This window comes from Solanum lycopersicum, chromosome 10 (assembly GCF_036512215.1).
Source record: "Solanum lycopersicum chromosome 10, SLM_r2.1".
Lineage (NCBI taxonomy): Eukaryota > Viridiplantae > Streptophyta > Magnoliopsida > Solanales > Solanaceae > Solanum > Solanum lycopersicum.
The window spans coordinates 22,833,612-22,857,886 of NC_090809.1; positions in this window are offsets into that span (position 1 = coordinate 22,833,612).

Here is a 24,275-nt window from a genome sequence, read left to right on the forward strand (position 1 = left end):
ATCAGCTACAAGAACGTCAACATACTCACAATTCACTTTTTTAATCAATTGAGGACCCACATTACAATGATAATCATGAAGACTAGGCTAGGCATGTTCAAACCTTGATGCATTGATTCACATAGGTAATTCTTAAATGATTCACCATCAATATACATAATAGACAGTATGCATAAGCATATTAACATAATTGAATCACAAATCAACATGCATAAGATCAAGATCATAAAGCCATACATGGGCTAAAATCAAATTTATGAAAGATGCATGGGTTCCTGATGCAATAGGATTGAAAATCACGTCCAAATCACTAGATAATCATTAATATATTCATATTATGATTTTGAAATCAATTTAAGAAAGAACCCATGACTAGAATGAAGAAGAAGAACTTCATCATATTTTTCTCTTTGAAAACATTCAGATTAACTCTCTAGATGGAAGGATAACTAGAGATGAAGGATCACCATGCCTTTATATATATTAAAATATCTAAAACTTGATGATTCATCCATGTAAATCCAATCTTCAAGCTGTTCTTGAGCTTCACCAACAATGGAGGTTCTAGAAAGATTAGTTTTTGAGGGAAAAGTCTAATTTGGTGAATTTTATTGGGAGTGGGATTGAACATGTTTTTACTCCCTTATGTACACGAAAAAGTAGATAAATAAACCTGTTAGAATCAGGTTAGGACGTGGGGTGAAATTCCCATTGACCCCTTAGTTAAAACAAATGCAGGCAGCAATTGACAGACCAGTATCAACGAAGCAATTGACTGGCCGTAGGTCATCCTACGGGCCGTCCATTGGCTTCCGTAGAATGATCCTTCGCAATATTTTGTGTTGAGACCTGGACAATATAAGTACTAATAACCGATACCTCATAAACGGGCCATTTTTTGACCAACTTGCCGAGGTTTAGTCCGTCGAATTACGCTACCAAGGAAGTGTCTTGACCGGCCTCGGAGCCTTCTAGTAGGGACTTTTATAGGGACCTTTAGAATTAATACACGAACATTTAAAACGTAAATACAACACTTTAAACCCTATCGAGACACACGTTGAGCATCTTAAGCTCTATCTTTCGAACACCTTTGACGTTCTTGGTCGTTTGACCTCCAAACTTCTCGAAACTTCATATACCATCTTTAAAAATCATTATTACTCATTTTATTACTTAATAAGATAATGACATACAGTCTATTAACACACATAGACACATGAGGCACATATTATAAGTAATTTTTGGACCTTAGAACCTAAATACAATCATTTTAGGTTCTAGACACCCTAACTAATTTTGGGAACATACAAAAGTTTCTAGCATATGATGTGCTACGAAAAATTTTAAATTTTCCGCTAAATTTACTATGATAATGCGATAAATGATAACTATGGGCTTGCATAAGACCTACGAGAGGTCAATAACGCCATATTACTTCTGGGGGGTGCCAACGGTGTGTGACACTATCCACCTCGTTAGGACTACGATGAACCTACCTTCCCACATTGGGAAAGGAACCCCTTATCTTCAAGTTCACTCACTGTTAAGCTAAGCTCCCTTTATTTAAAAGTCATTATTAGTCATTACTTTATAAAAGTAGGCTTTAGGAGATTGACTCCCCATCTAGTTAACTCATAGGCCATAGATAAGAGTTCATCAACCCAAATCATGTGAGAAGACCTTTCTCATGGACATAGCATATTCAAGCACCATCTAGTTTAGGATACCGTTGAGAACACCTTTCAATATCCCATATATTGACTAGATCATCATACATACATAATGGAAATATTTCATGTGTATGTGTACATATGTATGAGCAAACCTTTCACATAAAACCCCTTAGACAACATATTTTCATAATTCACTTCATTCATGCATAAGACATGTTCATAGCTTGATCATCCATTCATATTCATGTTCATATATAACCAACCTAGGAAATATTCCATCAAGGCACACATGTTCAACGCACAGACAAGTTCTGATTCCCTTGACCATACTAGTACACCTATCAACTAATCCTAGTTAAGGGATACATAACTTCCTTCATGGACATATACTCTACATCCATAGTAGTAGACACAAATATCACATCCGGGGAGCACCCCCTAGAAGTAACCGGTGTCATCGTCCTCTAAGAGGACTAAGACTAACATCTTAGCATTCGTCATTACATTACATAAGTTAAATGGTGGAACATTTAAAACTTTTCATCTAATTAACACATTGAGGTTTACATAGACCTCTCGCTTACACATAATATATACATAGGGAGTTTACATAGACTCCTCGCATATGAAATACTCCATTGGCTTCTACTTTTATTTCACATACATAATATAGCTATATAATCTCATAGGAAGTTTACGATAACTCTCACATATAAAATATCTAAATCAAATACAACATTCAGGTATAGCCCTTACATTATTACAACAAAGACCAAATATAGGCATATTCAACAATCGTCTCCAAATATAAAGGAAAGAACTAAATGTCTTTAAACTAGAACAACATCAGTATCTAGAGAGTGTAATAATCCTTGGAAGGTGAGGATCTACCTTACATGGAGAGTGAGAGTCAAATTTAACTTCAAATGGACCATCAAGAAGCTCAACGGTTTTAACCGACATAATTGTATAAACATAGAAATATGGGTTACTACACCATTTGTACTAAATATGAAAATATGCACACAAAACATTTCAAAGAATGAATGAGAAAGGGACATTTACTCTTTATCAAACATGCTAATTCATTTGGAAATCTTTAGTGCACTTACAAGAGAGCATACACCACATAATGAATCATGATAGAATAAAGCATTGTAACGCCCTAAAATGAACTAAGGTGAAGTAGAGCCACATGAGTGTTTCTTGATATAATGTGAAGTTAAAATGAATCATTTTAGTATTCTTAGGCAGTGTGTGAAGTTCCCTTAATTTTGTAGGTCAAATTTCCCAGAATGTCGATGACGTTTGGAAGGTGTTCCTTAGATAGTGCTTGTGTGTATTGATGTGTTTGAGTGAGTTTTACATGTTCGTTTTAATGGAAATTTATGTGGGATGTTTGTAAGAACTAGATGACTTAGTTTAGGGGTTTAACATCTGGGAATGACCACACCTAGGAAACACAAGGGGCCCTAGAGAAAGGCACAAGGATTGGACCCAAAACTACCTTGGTGATGTCCACCAACGAGACCAAAAGAGAGCCAGTAGGTCAACAAACGGCCTGTCATCTTGGTCTATTGATTCAAACTGCAGGTTAGGTTGTAAAGTCTCCAAATGGATATAAGTATAAACCCACGAGACCGCGTTCATAAACAGATGGTCCGTTGGTTAAGCCTCGTCTGTGAGTCCTTCAAAAGCTGTTTACGGGGCTACCTTGGCTTGTGTTTTTTGGTAAATTCACCCCAAGTATTCTATGAACCTAGGAAGTTTACTTTATGGTTTATTAGATATATTATAGTTTTCTAAACCCTAATACCTAATTTTAGACTCCTCTTCCTAAAACTCAAAACTTCTCTCCCTTAGAAGACTCTCTCAAGTCACCATGGAAGCTAGAAGTCAAGAAGGAACTAGGAGGGTTGTTGGTGGTCTTTTCTTCATAATAAATCATTTTTATTTCTTCAATGTGAGGTATGGTATACATAATTTAACTCTCTTCAATTCAAGGAGTCCCTTCTATTGAATTTTCAAAAGGGGTTTTCCACCCTAGTTTCTTTTATCTTCAAATCTAAATATGGGTCTTGCAAGGAAACCATTTTGAATGACATAATAATGATGTTTCTAATTTTAGTTGATGATTTTAAGATTAAAATTTTAATGAAATCATGTTAAAGATTTTCATCTAATATTGTCTTAAGAAATGGGTTAAATGAGCTTCGTTTTGTAATCTTTGAACTTTTGTTTCATTATAATGTTATTCATGTGTAGATACTGACCTAAGGGTTAATTTATTATGAAATGTTGGGTAAAATGTTATAGGTGATGAAATTTTTGATTAAAAGGTAAGTTGGTTATGTTTTTTAGCTTTAATTTCTAAATGCTCTTGAGTGATATGGTCCACCTTCATGGTGGCGGTGTTTACTTTAATTGTATGAATGTAAATTTACTAGTTTATTGTGAATGAGATTATTAAGGCCTGTTATTTAAAGAAGATGATAAATATTCCATTCTTGTTAAATGTGCCTTATGAAGTTATTATGTGAAGTAGACTAGAGTATATGCTTGAATGAAGTTATACTTGTTAATTGTTTTATGAAGCTTTTTATGAGAAGTATGTTAAGTATTATGTCTAAAGGACTTATATGATTATGTGAAGCATGTAAAGTGTGTGATGTTATGAATGATGTCTAAGCATGTAAGAAGTTAAATGTAAATGAGATGAATCTTATGTGCAAGTTGTGCTCACATGTACACACACACTCATAGTTGAATGAATAAATGAAGCTAAGTTATGTGCTAAAGGAGTGTTTTAGGGTGAACACTCTTCGTGCGTTGAGATGAAGTGTTTAGTAATAACCCCACTACATCCCATGGGCTTTCTAAGATAGGTGGGAGGATGAATGCCCTTTGTGAGTTGATATGTGGTGTTCACTAGTTATCCTTAACCTATAGTTTATAATGTTTAGAATCTGTGGGAAGTTATGCCTAGTACCGAGAGGATATGAAGAAGAGATGGTTACAATTCGTGAGTTGAGATGTTTTAATCCAATGTACCTCTTAAGATGAGTACTCCTCATTAGTAGAGAATGATTTACTTAGTAGCAATCTCCTTATCCCTTAACTATGGACCCGCATAGGTGTAGCTATTGAAAAAGCCATGTAAAAGCTAAGAGAATGACCTCATTCTAGGCAAGTGAGGATCCCTCATACAATAGAGGTTAATATCGGGATTCCATGTGTAGCTATCATCATCTAGGTGATTTAAGCTAACTCCCCCAAAAGCAACGAATGTGGTAAGTCTTCTAAAGGAGTATTCTTCATAGGGTAGTAAGTGGAATAGGATGCTACTAATCCATTGCACTAGATAGGCATTCCAAAAGGAGAGTCTTTGTGAGTCTTAATTGAATTAAATGAACTAAGTTTCTTAAAAGAATGTACTACTTAGGGTATGTGGTGGTATGCGACGCTATCTATCCATTGCACAAGGTATGACCTCTCGAAAGGGGAGTCTTCGTGCCAAGTATTCTAAAAGAATGTACTACTTAGGGTAGGTGGTGGTAAGGGACGCCACCTACTCATTTCACTAAGTAGGCATTCTGAAAGGGAATTCTTGGTGTGTTGTTGGGTGTTATTCTATTGTATTGCACTTGAGTGTGTGCTTCCTCTCCCGAGGTGAGTATGCCGAAAATGGGGTAGTCTTGAGGGTCGCTTTGGTAAGTATTGAAGGAGGAATATGTGTACTTTCTTCATGTCTTATCTTAGTAAGTCTTCTAGATTTCTAAAGTTTTCTAAAGATAATCTTCTCTAGTTTTATGATCTATCCATGGGTTATTGCATTAAAGGTTTTAAATCATTGTATATTGATTAATCTGTTGTTAATTATATGATTTTAACACAATTAACCTATTAATCCACATAATTCATGAAACCTAGTTTTTGATTACTGTATGGATGTTATAATAATGATTTAATGCTTATGACTTCTACAATAGTTTTCTATGGGCTATTGAATGATGTAAGAATTTTTTTCAATAGGCTGTATTAGATTTACAAATTGATATTGAATTAACCTAGATTCATTGAGTATATGGTTTTTTTAATGAATTGATGATCATTGCAATGGATAAGGGCCTTTTGGTAGTAATTGGATGATTTAACTATAGATCAAAGTGGTGAGAATGGATTGGTGTTATACTTCCCTAATTTTCTTTATTTATGTGTAATGTATGTCTTGAATTATGTTGTAATTGGTATGGTACACTTATGGTAACGGTGCTATGTGATTGTTGTGGCCTTGTCGGCATTACTTTATGTATTATGATGATCATGACCTTGTCGACAACTACTTGATATACTATGATGATTTTTTAGTTGATTTATGTGAAGTATGTTTATATTCATCTACTTGTGATTAAGGTGATAATACATGTTCTACTATTGATATTAGGTGATCATGTTAGACTATGACTATGTTCTTATGTGTGTAGTATTAGAGTATATACATGATTCTTCCAACTTGACTATATGAGTCTATGATGGTTATATTGATGATGTTATAGTAGTGTATACGGTCACTTATAGATGATAATGTTTATTCCAATGTTCTTCTAGAATTATATGCTATTTTGGTAAAGTGATGTATTGGTGTGTCTTTTGTGCTAGACTTGTGTGCCTTACTTGATGCATGCATGATTGTGAATATGAGATGTCTTGACTTAGGATGCTAAAGCCTCTTTGTCTTGTATTTATGAATGACATGAGACCTTAAATGATGCTAATCAGGAATTTATGTGGAACCTTCAACCTAGTGGTAAGGTTATGATCCTTGAAGTCGAAAGTTCTAATGGTATCCTTCTTGTAATGAATGGTGTAATTAAGGTATGTTGGATGGAACGACATACTATCATTCTTAGGAAAGTCATCAAGATATCCTCTTCGATATTGAAAGGCATCCCTAGGGGACCTCTTTGGTAAGGTGAATGTGATTGGTTATGAAGTACATATGTAACCTATTCATGTGATCCTTAATGTGAATTACTCTATGAGAACAAATGCTAGCACCGAATGAGTATGGTAAGGGAAGTAGCTCTAGTTAAAGTATTATCCTAGAGTGTAAAGAAACCCTTCATATATCTTAATCATGTGCCTACGTAGGATGTGTCCAAGTTCTACCATTGGCAAGTAAAACACCCTTCATTGAAGTAGGTTACAACTCAAGATTCCATGATTTCCTACCATGGTGTATGTCGGTTATTGTCTATTCTCATCTTATGGGATACGTACTAGTATAGGAGAAGTTTTATGAAGTTTAGGTGGTAGTATGGGAAGCTATCTAGACATTGTACAATAAGCTTTGAAGATGTTAGTTAGAGTTCCTAGGTCTTCTCCAAGACCATTACTTGAATGTTCTTATATGTAATGAATGTCTCTTTAATGAACTAATGAAAATAATGTGTTAAGTTAGAAATCATGGTAAATGAATAATTACTTATCTAGATTTTTTAGGGTTGTCTAGTTAAGGTGTGAAGGGGCATAAGAATGGTCACTTAATATCTTACCTAGATAAGTCATAAGAAAGACTATAGTGAGGAATGTTTTTAGATTAAGTAGACATGATCCAAACATAGGAAGTCTTAAGGATTATTTAACTAACCTTGAAGAGGTAAAGTATGGACATTCTCTTCTTGATTTACATGAGTAGGTCTTTTGATAACCTTTTGAAAGGAAAATGTCATAATATATGTATGTTGTTGTATTGAGTGAGAAATGATATTATGCTAGGCAATCTAAAGGATCTCTTAAGTGTGTAAAAGGTATTGTCTGGATAATCGCTCCACAACTACTCAAGTGAACCTTAGAATCACCATTAATAAGAAGATCTCACTTTATGTATTTGGTGTAGTCTAGGTGTGTTTATCTTATTATAGGTGGTCTTACGGATCATTTAGGTGTGCCTAAAGAGTGTGTATGGGCGGTCTCTCTTTGTCTTACTTATGTGAGTCTAAGGATAGCTTTTAGTGATAATGATGCATGCTAAGTGAATTCATTATAATATTAGAATATGTTAACTGTGTATCTTAAAATATTTCACTGTATTATTTGTCAGTTCAATGTAATGTTCCTAAAAATGTATCTAAATGTTTAAGCGTTGTATTATGTGTTTCTAAGGTATTAAATGGTGTTCTTATGCCTATACTATTATGTTTTAATCAAAAATAGTATATTTCCATTAAATGTCCATTTTAATTATTTTTATGCATTATGTCATACTTAGTACATGTGGTTGTAGTAATTCCATGCTTTTATCTATCTCTAAAGTGATTCATAGCTGAAGGTGATTTTGGGAGCGAAACATAGTTTATAGGATCTTTCAGGCAAGTTGAAGTATGTCCTCATTTGATTCAAGGGAATAGTTTTCTTTGATTTCTTTTATTGAAGTATTGTAATAGACTTAGTAGTACCATATTTCTATTGTATGGGTCGTTTCCAAAGTACACTTTTGTCTAAGATTTGATGAAATGAGATTTAGTATTTGTCAAGACCCGAGAGTACCCCTAGAAGTTAGGGCATTCACAAATCGTGGCATGGTGTCATCGACCTCTTAGATGTCTAAGCCAAGTCATTTCGTACCATTCATTGCATACATGTATGAAAGGTAGCGCGGAATTTAAACTTTTCATACGAAATAATAATACTTCAAAATATCTGTTTTATAAAGAAAACATAATGAAAGGGTAAGTCTCAAAGTCGCCATCTTAGACATACTTATATATTGGGACACGGGCCATACTTAAACATATAGAAAATCGCTAAGTTTATTATAATACTTCAACATAAGGAAAACTAAACATAAAAATGTCCTTGGAGTAATGAGGACATACAGAACTCTTTGCTTGAACGAACACTAATCGAAGCTTAAACTTGGAGAGTCCCTTCAAACTCAACCTACACCTTTAGAGATAGAAAAAATATATGGAATTAGTACAAACACTTGTACAAAGTATGGCGCAATGCATAAAATCATGAGAAACGGGCATTCGTATATAACATGCTCTTTTTGATTAAAACATCATAGTATAAGTATAAGAACTTCATTTAATACCTTGGAAACATACAAGATATCACATAAACATGTAATCAAATAGTGAAGACATTATAGTGAACTAAGTTGAACTTTACTGTAATCTCTTTTATCCTGCATTCTTTTCACCAAAGGTTATCCCAAGATAAAATCATTCCATTTTTCCTTTTATTAGCTTCCCACCTAGGTTGCTCTAATATTCACATAGGTAGAACAAGAAGAGACCTCCCATACACCCTCTTCAACCTTACCAAAGCAACCCTCAAAAAAACCCTAGATGGAGGACATTCTAATCATTGTACATTAGCTAAACTAGTGATCATTCTTCAAGTTAATTAGAACACATTTCATTCATTATAGACTTCACATAATGGTATTGGAAAGACCTAGGGACTCACATACTAACATCTTCATTCGTGCAATGTTTAGATAGAGTCACATTCCACTACCTAAACCTCCTAGAACTTATCCATGACTAGCATGTATCCCACATAATGAGAGTAGGCAATAACAGACATAGACCATGAAAGCTAGACAAGGAATCTGGCGGTCTAACCTACTCCGATGAGGGTGTTCTACTTGCCAAGGGTAGAACTGGGACACATCCCCCCTGTATGCACATGCTTAAGGAATATCAAGGTGCTATATGTACTCTAGTCTCATTCTTAAGTAGAGATACATTGTACTCTAGTGTTATTCTCACGTAGAGCTACAAACCATAACATATTTGCTTGTATCTAGACTTTGTTCTCATAAAGTAAGTTCAATATAAAGGAGCATATGAAAAGGTTCAATATCTTAGTCATTACGTAGTCGTAATGCACCTACCAAACATGGGTCCACTAGGGCTTCCATTCAATGGTCTATAAGGATAGCTCATTCTTACCTTATTTAAATATTAAAGATTCCACATATTAGTCATGCTTAGAAAGGGCACCATCTTAGGTATACCATTCTTAGACTTTCATCCGTACACATACAAGACAAAGATGCATAATTCTACTAAGTCAAGATGTTCATATTCATCATATACATGTATCAAGTAACAGATACAAGTCTACCAAAACAGGATACAACGTACTTTACCTTATTTCATGTAAGATATCATTATTTGAAGCACTTAGGAATGTTATTTATCTTTATGTTATCCTATCTATTACTATACCATTATCAATTAAACAATCATAGAATCATACGGTCAAATAGTAATAGTCATGTATCAACCGTAAGACTACGCATACAAACATATAGTGATAGTCCAACATGATCACCTAAAATCCATAGAAGAACACATACTCCTTTAGAGCGAAGAGCATAGAAGAGGTTCTTCTTTGGAGCATCACTAGACCGACATACTTGAGCTTAGACACTACCCTTATCTTGAATCTTCAAGTTTGGACAGTCTCTCATGTTGTGACCACTCTTGCCACAACTAAAGAAATTATCCATCCCCTTAAAGCAATCACCATAGTGATTTTTACCACTCTTTCCACAAGTTGGCTTCACATTTGGTTAATTAGTACCTTTTCCCTAATTTAATTTAGGGTTAGACACCCTATCACCACTAGCTTTTGGGAATTTGGAATGCACTTGATTAGAACCTGGCTATTAAATCTAGGCTTGTCTTGTATTTCAAGCCTATTCCTTGAGAAACCTCCATTATATGATCTTGTTCTCTTAGCATCTCTACTCTTTCGCTTGGCCCTTGCCTCCTTAACCTTTCTTCCATGCACCATAAGACGGGAAATGTTCATATTGTCATGTAGCATAGCCGAATGTCACACCTCTTGCAAGCAATCCGACACTCCCGTCACAAAGCGGATCATTTGGTCTCTAGAATCGGATACCAAAGTAGGAACATACTTGTAAAACTTAATATATTCCAAATAGTACTCATGGATGCTCCTTCCTCCTTGGATAATGTTTATGAACTCAACCACTTTTCCTCCCTCATCTCCCAAGGAAAGAAACGATTTACAAAAGCTGCCTTAAGGATCTCCCAAGTCAGTTGACCACCCCTCAATGACATATTATACCTCCACTGCACATACCAAGCTTGCGCCACATCCTTGAGTTGATATGTGCCAAACTCGACCTTCTCACTTGTGTATAACCCCATCGACAAAAGTATTTTAGAGATTTTATCGATGAATTCTTTGGGGTATTTATCAACCTTGGACCCATAGAAAGTAAAAGGGTTCATACGAGTGAAGCCCCTTAGGCTGGAAGCCATAGTAGTGACTTGTTAAGGAGAACGGGGCACAACCTTCCAATTCGCTTTAGTCAACATAGAATGGGCTTGAGTTGTGGCCGCTTTTTCTTGAGTGCTCATAGCTTTGATCATTTGAAGTATAATGATTTTTATATTCTCATCTGTCAAAGGAGAAGGATTGACTGATAATTGCTCCACATTAGCATCTTATTCAAGTGGAGGAACTTGCTCACCACAGGGAGGAATTCCCGCATTGGAAATTTCCTCTTCAAGTACGCATTACTTTGAGTGTTCATGCTTCCTATAAGAATAGCAATAAGATTAGATGCAAAAACATACCATAAGTATACTCTATCCGCAGGATATAAGATTTCCAAGAAATAGAGTGATTCCTAAGCATCATGTAGGTTCCTACTCATAAGTGTCGTGCGCTTCACAATTATGAATATAAACCTTCATAGACTTGGTAGAGAGAGAGAGAGATAACTTAATGATATTCAACCTCATGCTCTAATACCAAGTTTGTCACATCCAGCTTTACCCGCTAGACGTAACCGGCATCGTCGTCCTTTTTAAGGACTAAGACTAGTTTCTTAAATTAATGTCATTACATTCATAGGTTGAGAATGCGGAAAAATTTAAAACATTTAGTACAACTACTTGGAGGTTTACATAGACCTCTACATACACATAATATGTAATTATATCGAGTATACATAAACCCTTCATATAGGAAAAGGAAAGAAATGAATGAGTCTTTAAGCTCTTAACATGTTCGTAACCCAGATGGTGGCATTGCCCTCGGAAGTAGAGGACCTACTCCATTTGGATGAAAGGAAGAATCCAAAGACCTCAAAAATGTCCCCTTCCAAACTCTTCAACGACCGAAACCTAAAATGTTTGGGAAAAGGGGAAGAAATGGGGTTAGTACTCCATATTTACTAAGTCTGAGACCTTATGCACATATACAAGCAAAACATGCTAAAAAGGGACTTTTAGTCAAAACATGCCATTTTACCCCTTTAGGAATTTAATGCAAAGCCAAGAAAGTCACAAGAATGAATCAAAGTCAATCATATCACAATAAGCAATAAAACTACTCATGAACCCTTATCAAGTTAACAAGTGAAAAAACCAAGCAAAGCCCCAAACCTTACTAAATGAAGTATCCTCAACAAGGAACCATGACAAATGTCCAACTTTACATAACATAACATTTAGGTTTTCATTTCATCATATATTAACAATATAACCAAGGCATACTCCTAAATGTACTAATGAACATATAGTATAAACAATGTGTCATGGTAATCATATATACATTATATATTATCATAACATACACATATATAAGAAACTCTTCCTAACACTCCCCCATGACTTACTAGTGAAATGTTTAGGTAGAGTCCCATAACCCTACCTATACTAAGATACACCTCTTAGGTTATACAAGTTAGAGATCATGTCCTTTAACTAGTTTTACCTTCTGGGAACACTTTTCCCTAATCGACATAGACCACATGAGCTAGTGTAGAATCCGGTTTCATAAAACTGTACACCAAAACAAGGAAAAATACTCGCCAAGGTAGTTCCAAAACATGAAACATAGTGACTACGTGGATCCACTAGGTAGTATTCCTATGGGGACAACATAGTTCATAAAATAGAAGACATAGTTGGGAACCTCTTTCTGCGCCATGCATTATTCTATCACGTCTCAACAGTAATATAGTATTCCTACCTTCCCTAGGTTTGAAAAGACACTCCTCAATCTAGTTCACTCAATGCTAAGCTAGAGTCCCTTTTTGTAATATATTTAAGCCTTTAATTATCAATTATAACTTAGTTTAGGTCATAGGATCTACCCCTTGTATATCATCATCATCAATAGCTCAATAAGAATTGTATGAGTGTAAGTTCTCTCATCACAATTCATATAAGTGAGTTTAACACATTATCATTTTATAGCATATCAAGGAACATTGATAGTTTTCACCATTTTTATATTACATACACCTTAATCAACCTCACAACATAGTCAATATATTGCAATTCAACATCATACCACCCTAAAAACCTAGTATAAGGCATACTCCAATGTTACATCATGAATTAACAACAATTAATCACAATTGATAGAGATTCTAAGACTTACCAAGTCTTCCTCATGGTCTATCATCAAGTTCGTACCATCAACACATGACTAAACCCAATTTGGTGAGTAACATAATCACACAATGATAATCAATAAGATAACAAGGACAATTGCATCTCCATAAGTAGAAATTCATGTTATTATATTCAATATAACCTAAAGAAATCACCAACAACTCAATCCATAGAATAATTTTCGTAATATAAAGAACCCGTAAAAAAACACAACTTTTGAAATACATTTTGAAAGAACCCTTTGAGGAAAGAGTGGCAAAGATGTATTAGATCCCATACCTTAAAGTTTGAAAACATTTTGATTGTTAATTCAACCCTTTATATCCCCCAAAACCTTATCCTTGCTAGTCTGAAATAGTGAGTTCAAGTAGAGTGAGAAAGAAGAGAGAAGGAATAGAGTTTATATTTGAGAATTTTCTTAAATTAATGAGGATTGGGAGAATTTATAATAGGTCTTAAATAAAATGAATTAGACTCATTTAAATCCTAATTAAACAACCTAACCCCCTAAATAATTACATGATACAACTTAAAATAAGCAGAAAACTCAACCTTCACATGCGAGACCCAAAACGACGGGCCGTCTATGATTTCAAGGACCCTTCTCCTCTCGACCTGTACTCCGTCCATTACTTCAGAGAATGCAAGCAAGAGAATTCCTCATCATGTATAAGTAAGTATGGGACAACGGTTGCATCGATACCCTATTTTTTCACACACAACTCATCTTCTGCGCCATCGATGCACAATCCCTCACAGTGTTTGTTCAAACCATAGTTTCCTCCTCAAGGTCCCACGGATGTTTCTTGGGGAGTCATACCCGTACTATTCTACCATAGATTAACTTAAATACATATTAGATACCCTTCCACCAGTTTTCATACATTTTTTACTTCTATAAGTTAGTAAAATAGGCTAAGGCACACTAACATCCCATTGAACCAACATCGCAAACGTCATGGACGTTCTTGGACATTTTGGTTTTTTAAATTTAAGAATGACCTATATTCATTTATAATGGACTTAAAAATAGTACTTAAACCTTATGACACCTATGGTAGGTTATACGACACAACTTGGATTTTCAAGGTGTTACATAGGATGACTAAAAGATGATAATGGCTATTCCTATGTACATTTAGAAAGAATAACATTTAGCATGTGTTATAGTGAAGTATTTTGTGTATTTTCTTTGTTGAATTGTGTCCCTTACTTTATGCATATACGAATGTGAATATAAGATGTCTGGAATTAGGATGCTAAAGCCTCTTAGTCTTGTATGTATGAAGGACAGGAGACCTTAAATGATGTTAAGGGGGTCGTGAAACCTTGAACCTAGTTTTAAGGATATGAATGTTGAAGTTGAAAGTCGTTATGGTATCCTTAAAGTAAATTAATGATAGACTTAAGGTTGATTGGCTAGAAAGACATCATATCAAACCTTAGTAAAGTCATGATGAGCTTCTTGTCTCCATTGTAAGGTAGCCTTAGGAGACCTCTTTTGTAGGGTAAAAGCGATTGGGTTATGAACTTGATATGGAACCCCTTTATATGAACCTTTAATATAAATTACTCAATGAGAACAAAGGCTAGAATTGAAGTGAATATGATGAGGGAAGTAGTTATATTCAAAGGATGAGAGTAGAATACAAAGCAGACCATTCATATTTCTTAACCATGTGCATACATGGGATGTGTCTATGTTCTACTATTTGCAAGTAGAACACCCTCATCGGAGTAGGTTAGGACTCTGGATTCCATGCTTTGCTACCATGGTCTACATTGGTTATTGCATATTCTTATCATATGAGAAACCTACTAGCATTAGAGAAATTCTATGAAGTTTAGGTGGTTGTATGGGACGTTATCTAGACATTGCACAATAAGCTTTGAATGTGTCACTTAGAGTATCTAAGTCTTGCCCAAGAGCATTACTTGAATGTCCATATGTGATGAATGTCTCCTCAATAAACTAATAAATATAATGATTTTTAAGTGAAGAAAGTATGTTAAATGAATCAGTATTTATCTAGAATACTTAAACGTTGTCAAGGTAAGGATTTGAAGGGGAATAGGAATGGTCAATTTGTATGTTACCTAGATAAGTCTTAATAATGACTCTAGTTAGGGAATTTTGTTGAATTATGTAGATATGATCCAAACTGATATATTCTTAAGGATTACTTAGGTAATCTTGAAGAGGTCAATCATGGAAGTTATCTTTTTGATTTACTTAAATAAGTCTTTTCATAAACTTTTTAGGGGAGAATGTCATATTATATGTATGCTAATGTATTAAGTAATAATGTTTCTACTTAGGTAGACATAGGATCTCTTGTGTGTGTGTGTAACAGATTGTATGGGCGGTCGATTCACAACTCACTCAAGTGAATTTTTGAATTACCTTTGATAAGAGGATGTCATGTTCATGTGATTGATGTATTTATAAGTGTACATATCCCATTATATGTGGTATTAGGGATCATTTAGGTGTGCGTAGACAGGGTTTATGGGCAGTCTCTCTTTGTCTTACTTAATTGAGTCTTAGGATAGATTTTAGTTATAAGATTTCATGTTAAATGGATTTCATTGTAATATTTTAATTGATTCATTATAACTTGGCTAGATTTACCGTAATGTTCTTTAAAAAGCGATAAAATGCTTCTGTGATCTCTTATTCAAGTTGTTAAATGTTGTTCTTATGCTTATAGTATGATGTTTTAATCAAAATTTATGAAAAGAATGTTATTTACTAATTGTCTCTTTTTAATGGTTTTTACATGGCTTCCATACTTGGTGCATCTGATGTGCTAATCCCTTCTTTTCCCTTTTTCACTAAAGTGTAGGGAATTGGAAGTCTTGATGTATCATGGAGGATAGATAGGTTTCTAAGGGTTGAAGATGAAGTATTGGTGAGTCCTCATCGATTCGAGGACAATATCGACACGTTCCTAATATCTTAGTCTTTATTTTATTGTGTTGTGTGGGCTAAGACCAAGTGTTGTATACTCTAAAGTTTAGATGGTTCAATGAGATGTTGTAAAGGTTTAATGTTTTAAATGAAAGTCTTCCATTTATGTAGTGATTATGGAAAGGGTTCTTCATGTTTGAAGAAAGTTTTAAATTCTTACTCATTTTAGAATTTTTATTATGCAATGAATAATACGAGTGTCTTAGATGAGACTTCTTGAAATCTCATTTGCCATGTGACGACACAAGGATGCTCTAACTTCTAGGGTGTACTTGTCAATTGTGACAAACTTGGTATCAGAGCATAAGGTTAGGGAGTGTCTTATTTGTTTCATGAACCACATATAGTAGAGTCTTGTTTATAATGTGAAGAGCGCCACATTTTGAATATCCTCGGTTACTGGATTCTAGGAAAAGTTTCAGTTCTTCATTCATCGAATCGTGCCTAAGAGCTTCATATATAGGGTCTTTCCCTTGTTGCTCTTGAGGGTGACTTTATGAAGTTTTTGTTGAGGGGGAGAAAAAAATAGATGTGAATTTTTAGATGAGGTGTGAATTCTGGTGTTGATGACCTTAGGTTGGTTTAGTTACCTTTTGAAGGGTAGTTAAGTTTGAAAAAATTGTAAGGCACAGTGTTAGAAATGTTAAGTAGTGGTTGTTGAGATAGTTTAAAGTTGGTTAAGACCCCAACAATAGAAAGGAAGGTGATGAGATTTGAAAGAGTGAAGGTAAGTTCTCCTAGTAAGGGGGAAGTAGTGGTTAGATGATGAGACCTTTGAGAGTCTTTAGTCTTTATGAGATAGACTTTGTTAAGGAATTTTTAGTAAGATTTATGGTGACTTAAGGGAGTTGTTGGAGTAAATTTTATGTTGACCTTAGAATGGGTTTCTCCTAAGAGGGGGAGTAAGGTATAGAGTAAGGTTGTTGGGATTGAGGTGCCCTCAAATTTTCTTTATGTGTTTATTCAATCCTAAAAAAATGAGTTCTTCGTAACTTCATTATGTCGGAGTATTTTGTGACAAGTGAGTTCCAAATATTCTCTTTATGATATGCATGTTTTTGTTGAAGTTATGATGAATGAGAAAAGGAGTTTTCATGCACGGTATCTTCATCATCATTCATGTGCATCTAGTGTAGGTTGGTAATTTGTTCATATAGTTTTATAGTGACCATGTCTAAATGATTATATGAGATTAATTCATTGAGAAATTATAAGGGATTTCTTAAGTGTTGCATTGTTAGATTGTGAATCATGTTCACTGTAAAGACTGCCTGCTCACTGTGAAAATTTTTGAAAAATGACTAATTCATTCTTTGTTTGAGAATTGTTGTAATGTTGTTAGAATTTATGTATATGAGCATGATAATAAATATAAAATGATCTTTTTTTTTATATAAGGTGAAGGATGTGAATTTTATGGCATGATAACTTATAAAAATGTAATCTAGTTTCTTTTTGTGTTGTGAATCTCTTAATTATGTAAAATTGATATTTTCTCCTTAATTGTATGTTTATTGTAGTGTAATGAGCTGTTAAGTTGAGTCTCTACTCTTGGAAGTGTTTGTAGAGTGGCATGTGTCAATCAATGAAGAATGATGTCCGAGTGGGGGAGAGGCGGTGTGTAAGAGTTTAGGTGCATTGGAAGTCAAACGTCAAGGGACGACCAAGACGTTCGATGTCATCTATGAGCCTCATATGTGGTTTCATGTGAGTATGTGTGATTAATGAGGTTATAAACTCTTTTAATGAGTTATTATGGTGTATATAGGCAGTATGTCCAGTTTCGTGAAGTTTGAAGGTCAAACTTCCAAGAACGTCCATGACATTTGAAAGGTTTGCCTTAAAACATCCTAGTGTTTCTATGCATGTTTCATGGAGTTCTACATATTATTTTTTGATGAAATTCATATAAGTGGTCCTTAACTCGTATACGAGCATGTTTGGGTTGGAAACGTTTGGGAAAACATCCCCAAGGACCAACAAAGGGTCCTTGAGGAAGGACCCAATTTGGTGCCCAAGACTGTCCAAGATAGTCAAACCAACTGATAATAGTCGATGCCCAGTGGGTCAGTTGATGCCCCGTAGTTGGTGTCTCATCGGTTCTGAATTATTCAGGGAATATTTGAGACCAAAGGTGAATTTCTTAACCAAACGATGGAAGGACAGCACGGTCCAATTGTGGAAAAATTCTCCGTTGACTACCAACCATCGATGGCATTGTCCTTGCGCGCAGCTTCACTGTTAAGTGAAGGGTGAAAGTGTAAATTCACCCCACATCCCAATAAGTCTTTGGACGGTTTTTTTAATTTATTTATGGGTATTTTAAGAGTATATGAGTCATTAAACTCTCATTGAAACCCTAACACCTAAATCAAAACACATTCCCTCCTAAAGTTTCTTCAAAAACCTCTATGAAAGCTCAAGGTGAAGATGGAACCTGAAGATGGTTCTTTGGTGGAGTTTCTTCTTCAATTATCATTGTATTCTTCTAATAAGTTATTGTCGTTGTTCATCTAAGGCTAGATATCACCTTAGATACAATGTCAAAGTTTATTTCCAAAGATTTCAAAAATATGAAAAGTTTAATTCTACTCTATGTCTTGGGTTCTTTCAAGAAAGGTTTTCAAACATTAATATATGATGTTATTGATATATAATTGATGTTTTCAAATGAAATTCTCTATGAACCCTTGACCTTCACAAATCTCTCAATTTTACGAAAATATGGATGAATTGATCAAGCTTTGATATTAATGAATTCATGTGTAGATTTTCTGAGCTTTTGATTCATGTATAGATTATGATTGATTGGATTATAGGTTGTTTCAATTTGATCACCTGAGTATTGCATATAATTAGATCTATTGAATATTAAGCTTATCGAATTAATATTGACTTAAGGCTTATGAATTCTAGTGTAGTTTTCTATGGGTTATGGAATGATGTAATATTTGTATTCAATTGATGTCAAATTGGTCTTATATTGACAATTATATATTCAAGAGTATTATGGTTTATGTATTGAATTTATATTCATGGCAATGGTAAGGGCCTTCTAGTATTGAATTTGATGATTTAACTTGGGATTGAAGTTGTGAGATTTAATGGGTTGTAGGTTTCCATAAAACTTTTACTATTAGTATGGTTTTGTATTATAATGTTGATTGGTATGGTCCACTTATGATGGCGGTGCTTTGTGAGTTGATGTGGCCTTGTAAGCGTTAATTTATGCAATATGATGATCATGTCCTTGTCAGAACTACTTGAAATAATATGATGATTTGTCTAGTTGATTATTTGAAGTATGATCATATATAGCTATATGTGAAGTAATGTTAAAGTATGTGTTCTTCTATGTCTACTAGGTGATCATGTTAGACTATGACAAGGTGGTTAAAAGTGTAGTCTTAGAGTTGATGTACGATTGTTAATACTTGACTATATGAGTCTACGATGGTTATATTGGTGATGATATGGTAGTGTATAGGATTACTTAAAGATGATAATGGTTATTCCTCTGTACTTCTAGAATGAAATGTAACATGTGTTAAAGTAAAGTATGTTGTGTCTTGTCTTGGTTTACTTGTTCCCTTACTTGATACATGTATGAATGTGAGATGTCTTGACTTAGGATGATAAAGACTCTTAGTCTTGTGTATATGAAAGACATGAGATATTGAGTGATGTCAAGAGGGTCCTTTATATGAAACCATGAACCTAGTGGTAAGGTTATGAATGTTCAAGTCGAAAGCCTTAACGGTATCCTTCATTATAAGGAATGATATACTTAAGGTTGATTGACTGGAAAAGTATCATATCAAACCTTAGGAAATTCATGATGATCTTGTTGTCACCATTGGAAGGTATCCCTAGAGGACCTCTTTTGTAGGGTGAATGTGATTGGCTTATGAACTAGTTATGGAACCCCTTCGTATGATCCTTTTATGTAAATTACTCTATGAGAAAAAAGTCTAGCACCGAGTTAATATGGTTTGGGAAGTAGCTCTAGTGAAGAATGAGACTAGATTATAAAGACATCCTTCATATTCCTTATCATTGTGCTTACACGGGATGTGTCCAACTTATACCATTGGCAAGTAGAACACCCTCCATTAGAGTAGGTTACAAGTCAACATTCCAGGCGTTGCTACCATGGTCTATGTCAGTTATTTCCTATTCTCATCATATTGGATACCTACTAGTATTTGAGAAGTTCTATGAAGTTAAGGTGATGGTATGGGATGCTATTTAGACATTGCACAATAGGTTTTGATGGTGTTAGGTAGAGTCCCTAGGTCTTGTACAAGACCATCACTTGAATATCCTTATATGATGAATATATCTTAAATGAACTAAGAAATATAATGACTTAAGTTAAGAAAGTATGTTAAATGAATAAGTACTTATCTAGAGTAGTTAAGGGTTTTCTAGTTAAGGTGTGTAGGGGGCATAGGAATGGTCACTTCTTATCTCACTTAGATAAGTCTTAAAAATGACTCTAGTTAGGGAAGTTGGTTGAAGTTTGTAGACCTGATTCAAACTTAGGTATTATTAAGGATACTTAGGTAATCTTGAAGAGGTTAATCGTGGACGTTATCTTCTTGATTTATTTAAATAAGTATTTTGATAACCTTTGTAGGTGAGAATATCATATTATATGTATGCTAATGTATTAAGTAATAACGATTCTAGCTTTGCTAGTCTATAGGATCTCTTAATTGTGTGTGTAAGGGATTGTATGGGCGTTTGGTTCACAACTCACTCAAGTGATCCTTAGAATTACCTTTGGTAGGAGCATCTCATTTTCATGTAATTGATGTATTTGTAAGTGTATATATCTCATTATAGGGGTATTAAGGATCATTTAGGTATGCTTAGAGAGGGTGTACGGGCGGTCTCTCTTTGTCTTACTTAAGTGAGTCTTTGGATAGATTTTAGTGAGAATATTTCATGTTAAATGGGTTTCAATGTAATGTTTAAATTGATTCACTGTAACTTGGCTAGGTTTATTGTAATGTTCCTGAAAAAGTGATAAAATGCTTATGTGATCTCTTATGTGTTTCTAAGTTGTTAAATGTTGTTCTTGTGCTTACTGTATGATGTTTTAATTAAAATTCATCAAAATCATGTAATGTACTGAATTAACTTTTTTCATTGTTTTTGCATGGCTTCAATACTTAGTTCCTCTAATATTTTAACCCCTTCTTTTCCCTTTTTGACTAAAGTGTAGGGAATTGGAAATCTTGACATTTTGTTGATTATGGATAAGTTTCTAAGGGTTAAAATTGAAGTATTGCTGAATCCTCATCGATTATTGGACAATATCCACATGTTTCTTATGTATTTATTTTTGTTTTATTGTCTTGTATGGGCTTAGACACGTGTTGTATACTCTAAAGTTTGGATGGTTCAATGAGATGTTGTAAAGGTTTAATGTTTTAAATTAATGTCTTCACTTTGCGTATTGATTATGGGAAGAGTTATTCGTGTGTGAAGAAAGTATGAAATTCTTACTCATTTTTGAATGTTTATTATCCAATGAATAATGATACAGGTGTCTTAGATGAGACTTCTTGAAGTCTCATTTGCCATGTGCCGACACAAGGATGCTCTATCTTATAGGGTGTAGTTGTGGGTCTTGACATATAAGACCATATGCACACATATCATGAAAATATGTTAAAAGGGAACCTTTCATGAAAACATGATATATTACCCTTTGAAAACCTTATTCACATTCAAGAAGATCATACTAATCAATTCGGCACATTCATTAAGTCCAAAGCATATATATCACAAGACCAAAAATACTAAGTCTAGTCAAGTGATCATGCATATCATAGAATTGGACACTCAATCAAATAACTATATCATCAAGTCAAAATAGCAACAATGTTGTCATTAGTGTTAGTTTGTGATTTTAATGTCAAAACTTCAACGAAACCACATTTAGGCTGATTATCAACTTTTGGCTTATGAAGTGGGATTGTTGCCTGTAGTTAGATATTGTTAAATTTGAGTGTATTATATTGTATTATGGATTAGATATTGTTACTCTCACATTGCACTATGTGTAACTGTGGGGTTGCCTTGGAGAAGGGCATTTATGTGTACTTCTTAAATGGAAGCATGTTTCTCTAATGTCTAGTTATAAAATGTGGACTTGTTCTCCAACCGCAGAAATCCTATAATGGGTGGTCTTGACGATCACTCAGGTGTATATTAAAGGAATTGTATGGGCAGTTTCTTTGTGTCTTACCTTAGTGAGTCTCAGGATAACCTTGGCTTGGGAAACTTCAAAGGGAATGAGTTCATTGTGAGTTGCTATGAAGTGGGTTCACTATAAGTTGCTATGAAATGATAGAGGGTTAACTGTGAGGTTTCTTAAGTTCATTGTGAAGTGTAGTTTTGTTCTAAAATTTTGGAATTTCTATTCTATGTGCTAAATGATGAGTTATATGTGATTTTACTTCTATACTTATGAAGTTTTGCTCAATTAGCATGAAATCTTTATGTCTACTAAACTGTCCGCTACTGCATGTTTTTTCATATGCAATACTTAGTACAATGTCTGTACTAACCCCATACATTTCTATATTGCAATACTCCGAAAGTGCATGACCTAATCTAGATCCTCACATGATAAATTAAACCTCAAGACACTTTTTATAAGCCTAAAATAATGACTATAAACCATTTAGGAAGTTTAGAGACAAGATGTCAAGAAAAGTCAAAGACATCCGGAAGCTAGTCTAAGTTTACTAGTGAAATGTCCTTAGGTTCGAATAGGTTTAGAGGTGTTGTGTCATGTCTTAAACTTGTAGAAATTAAACGGATAAAACCATGTATATAGGATTGAAATGACCAGGTACAACCCCCTAAGTGTCGTCTTAGGGATCCATTAAAGGACACCAAACTTGGCAAAGGAAGCTGCCAAAGCAGCTGCCGAAATACACTTGGAAGAAATGTGTCCACGTCGCGGACTTGGTGGGCCCTTGGTAAAAAATCAAGTCTACAATGCGGGCAGCTCGCATATTCTACAGTCTCAAAAATTCATTCAGAATATCATGTGTGAGCAGATCCGTGTCGCAAACTTGTTTCCCGATGAAAAGCTGAAATTTGGAATTTAAGTTTGACTTCATTAAAAGGTCAACTTAAGTTAGGGGTCTTTTGGGTATTACATGGGGGTCTATATATTGATTTTATATCAGTTTACCACACATTTTACTCACTTATATCAAATACCAAAATCTAAACCCAAAAGTTCTCACCTCTCTCTAGTTTCTCTCTATTCAAGTTACATTGAACGAAGAAGGAAGCTTGAAGAAGAAGGCCAATTTTTCTAGGATTTCTCTTGACTTAGGTAGATTAATCTTCATTAAGGTATGTGCTTATACGCTTATAAATGTAAATGATATGTATATGGTTATCTTACATGTTAATTACACTATGTGATATTGGTTTCACTTATGAACATGTGGTTGGTCTCCATTACTATAGTATGGTGATGTTTACTCTTAATGATGTAGTATGTAAAGTGGGCATTGCTTATGGTTCTTGTTGGGTTTACATGGTTGAGGTAGGTTATGGGGTCTTACTTTGTCATTGCAGTAGTGGAATAAATAGGGATTCATGAGTAATGGTCTTGTTTGAATTATGATTTTATGAACACTTTTGTATGCTGGTTAATATTATAAATTGATGATAGAGTTATCTTGATTGTGTGCTCAATTGTGTTTATATGCATGTTGACTTTACTAGACTTGGTATTGTTAATATTATGATGTACATGGTCTTTACTTAAGGAATATTTGATTATTGATTGATATTGGTTCTTGAATGTGCATAAAGTGTTTTCAGAATATTAGCATTTATATGTGGTATGTGAATATGATTATGTACTTAGTACACGTGATGTGCTAATCCCATTTCTCCCTTTTCCCCCAGTATTTTATGTTCCAATCGTTGAAAGGTTCGTGACAACTTTTGATGGAAGGCTTGCAATCATTCTCCAAGTGCGGGTATGTCCTCAAGTTAGAGGATGATTCTTTTTATTACTCTAGCTATGGTTCATTATTATAGTCTGCAGACAATCATTTCATTAATGTTGTTTCAAGATATTGTTGTAAGCTATATGTGGTATTTCTACAATTGTGTAAGAACTAGGAC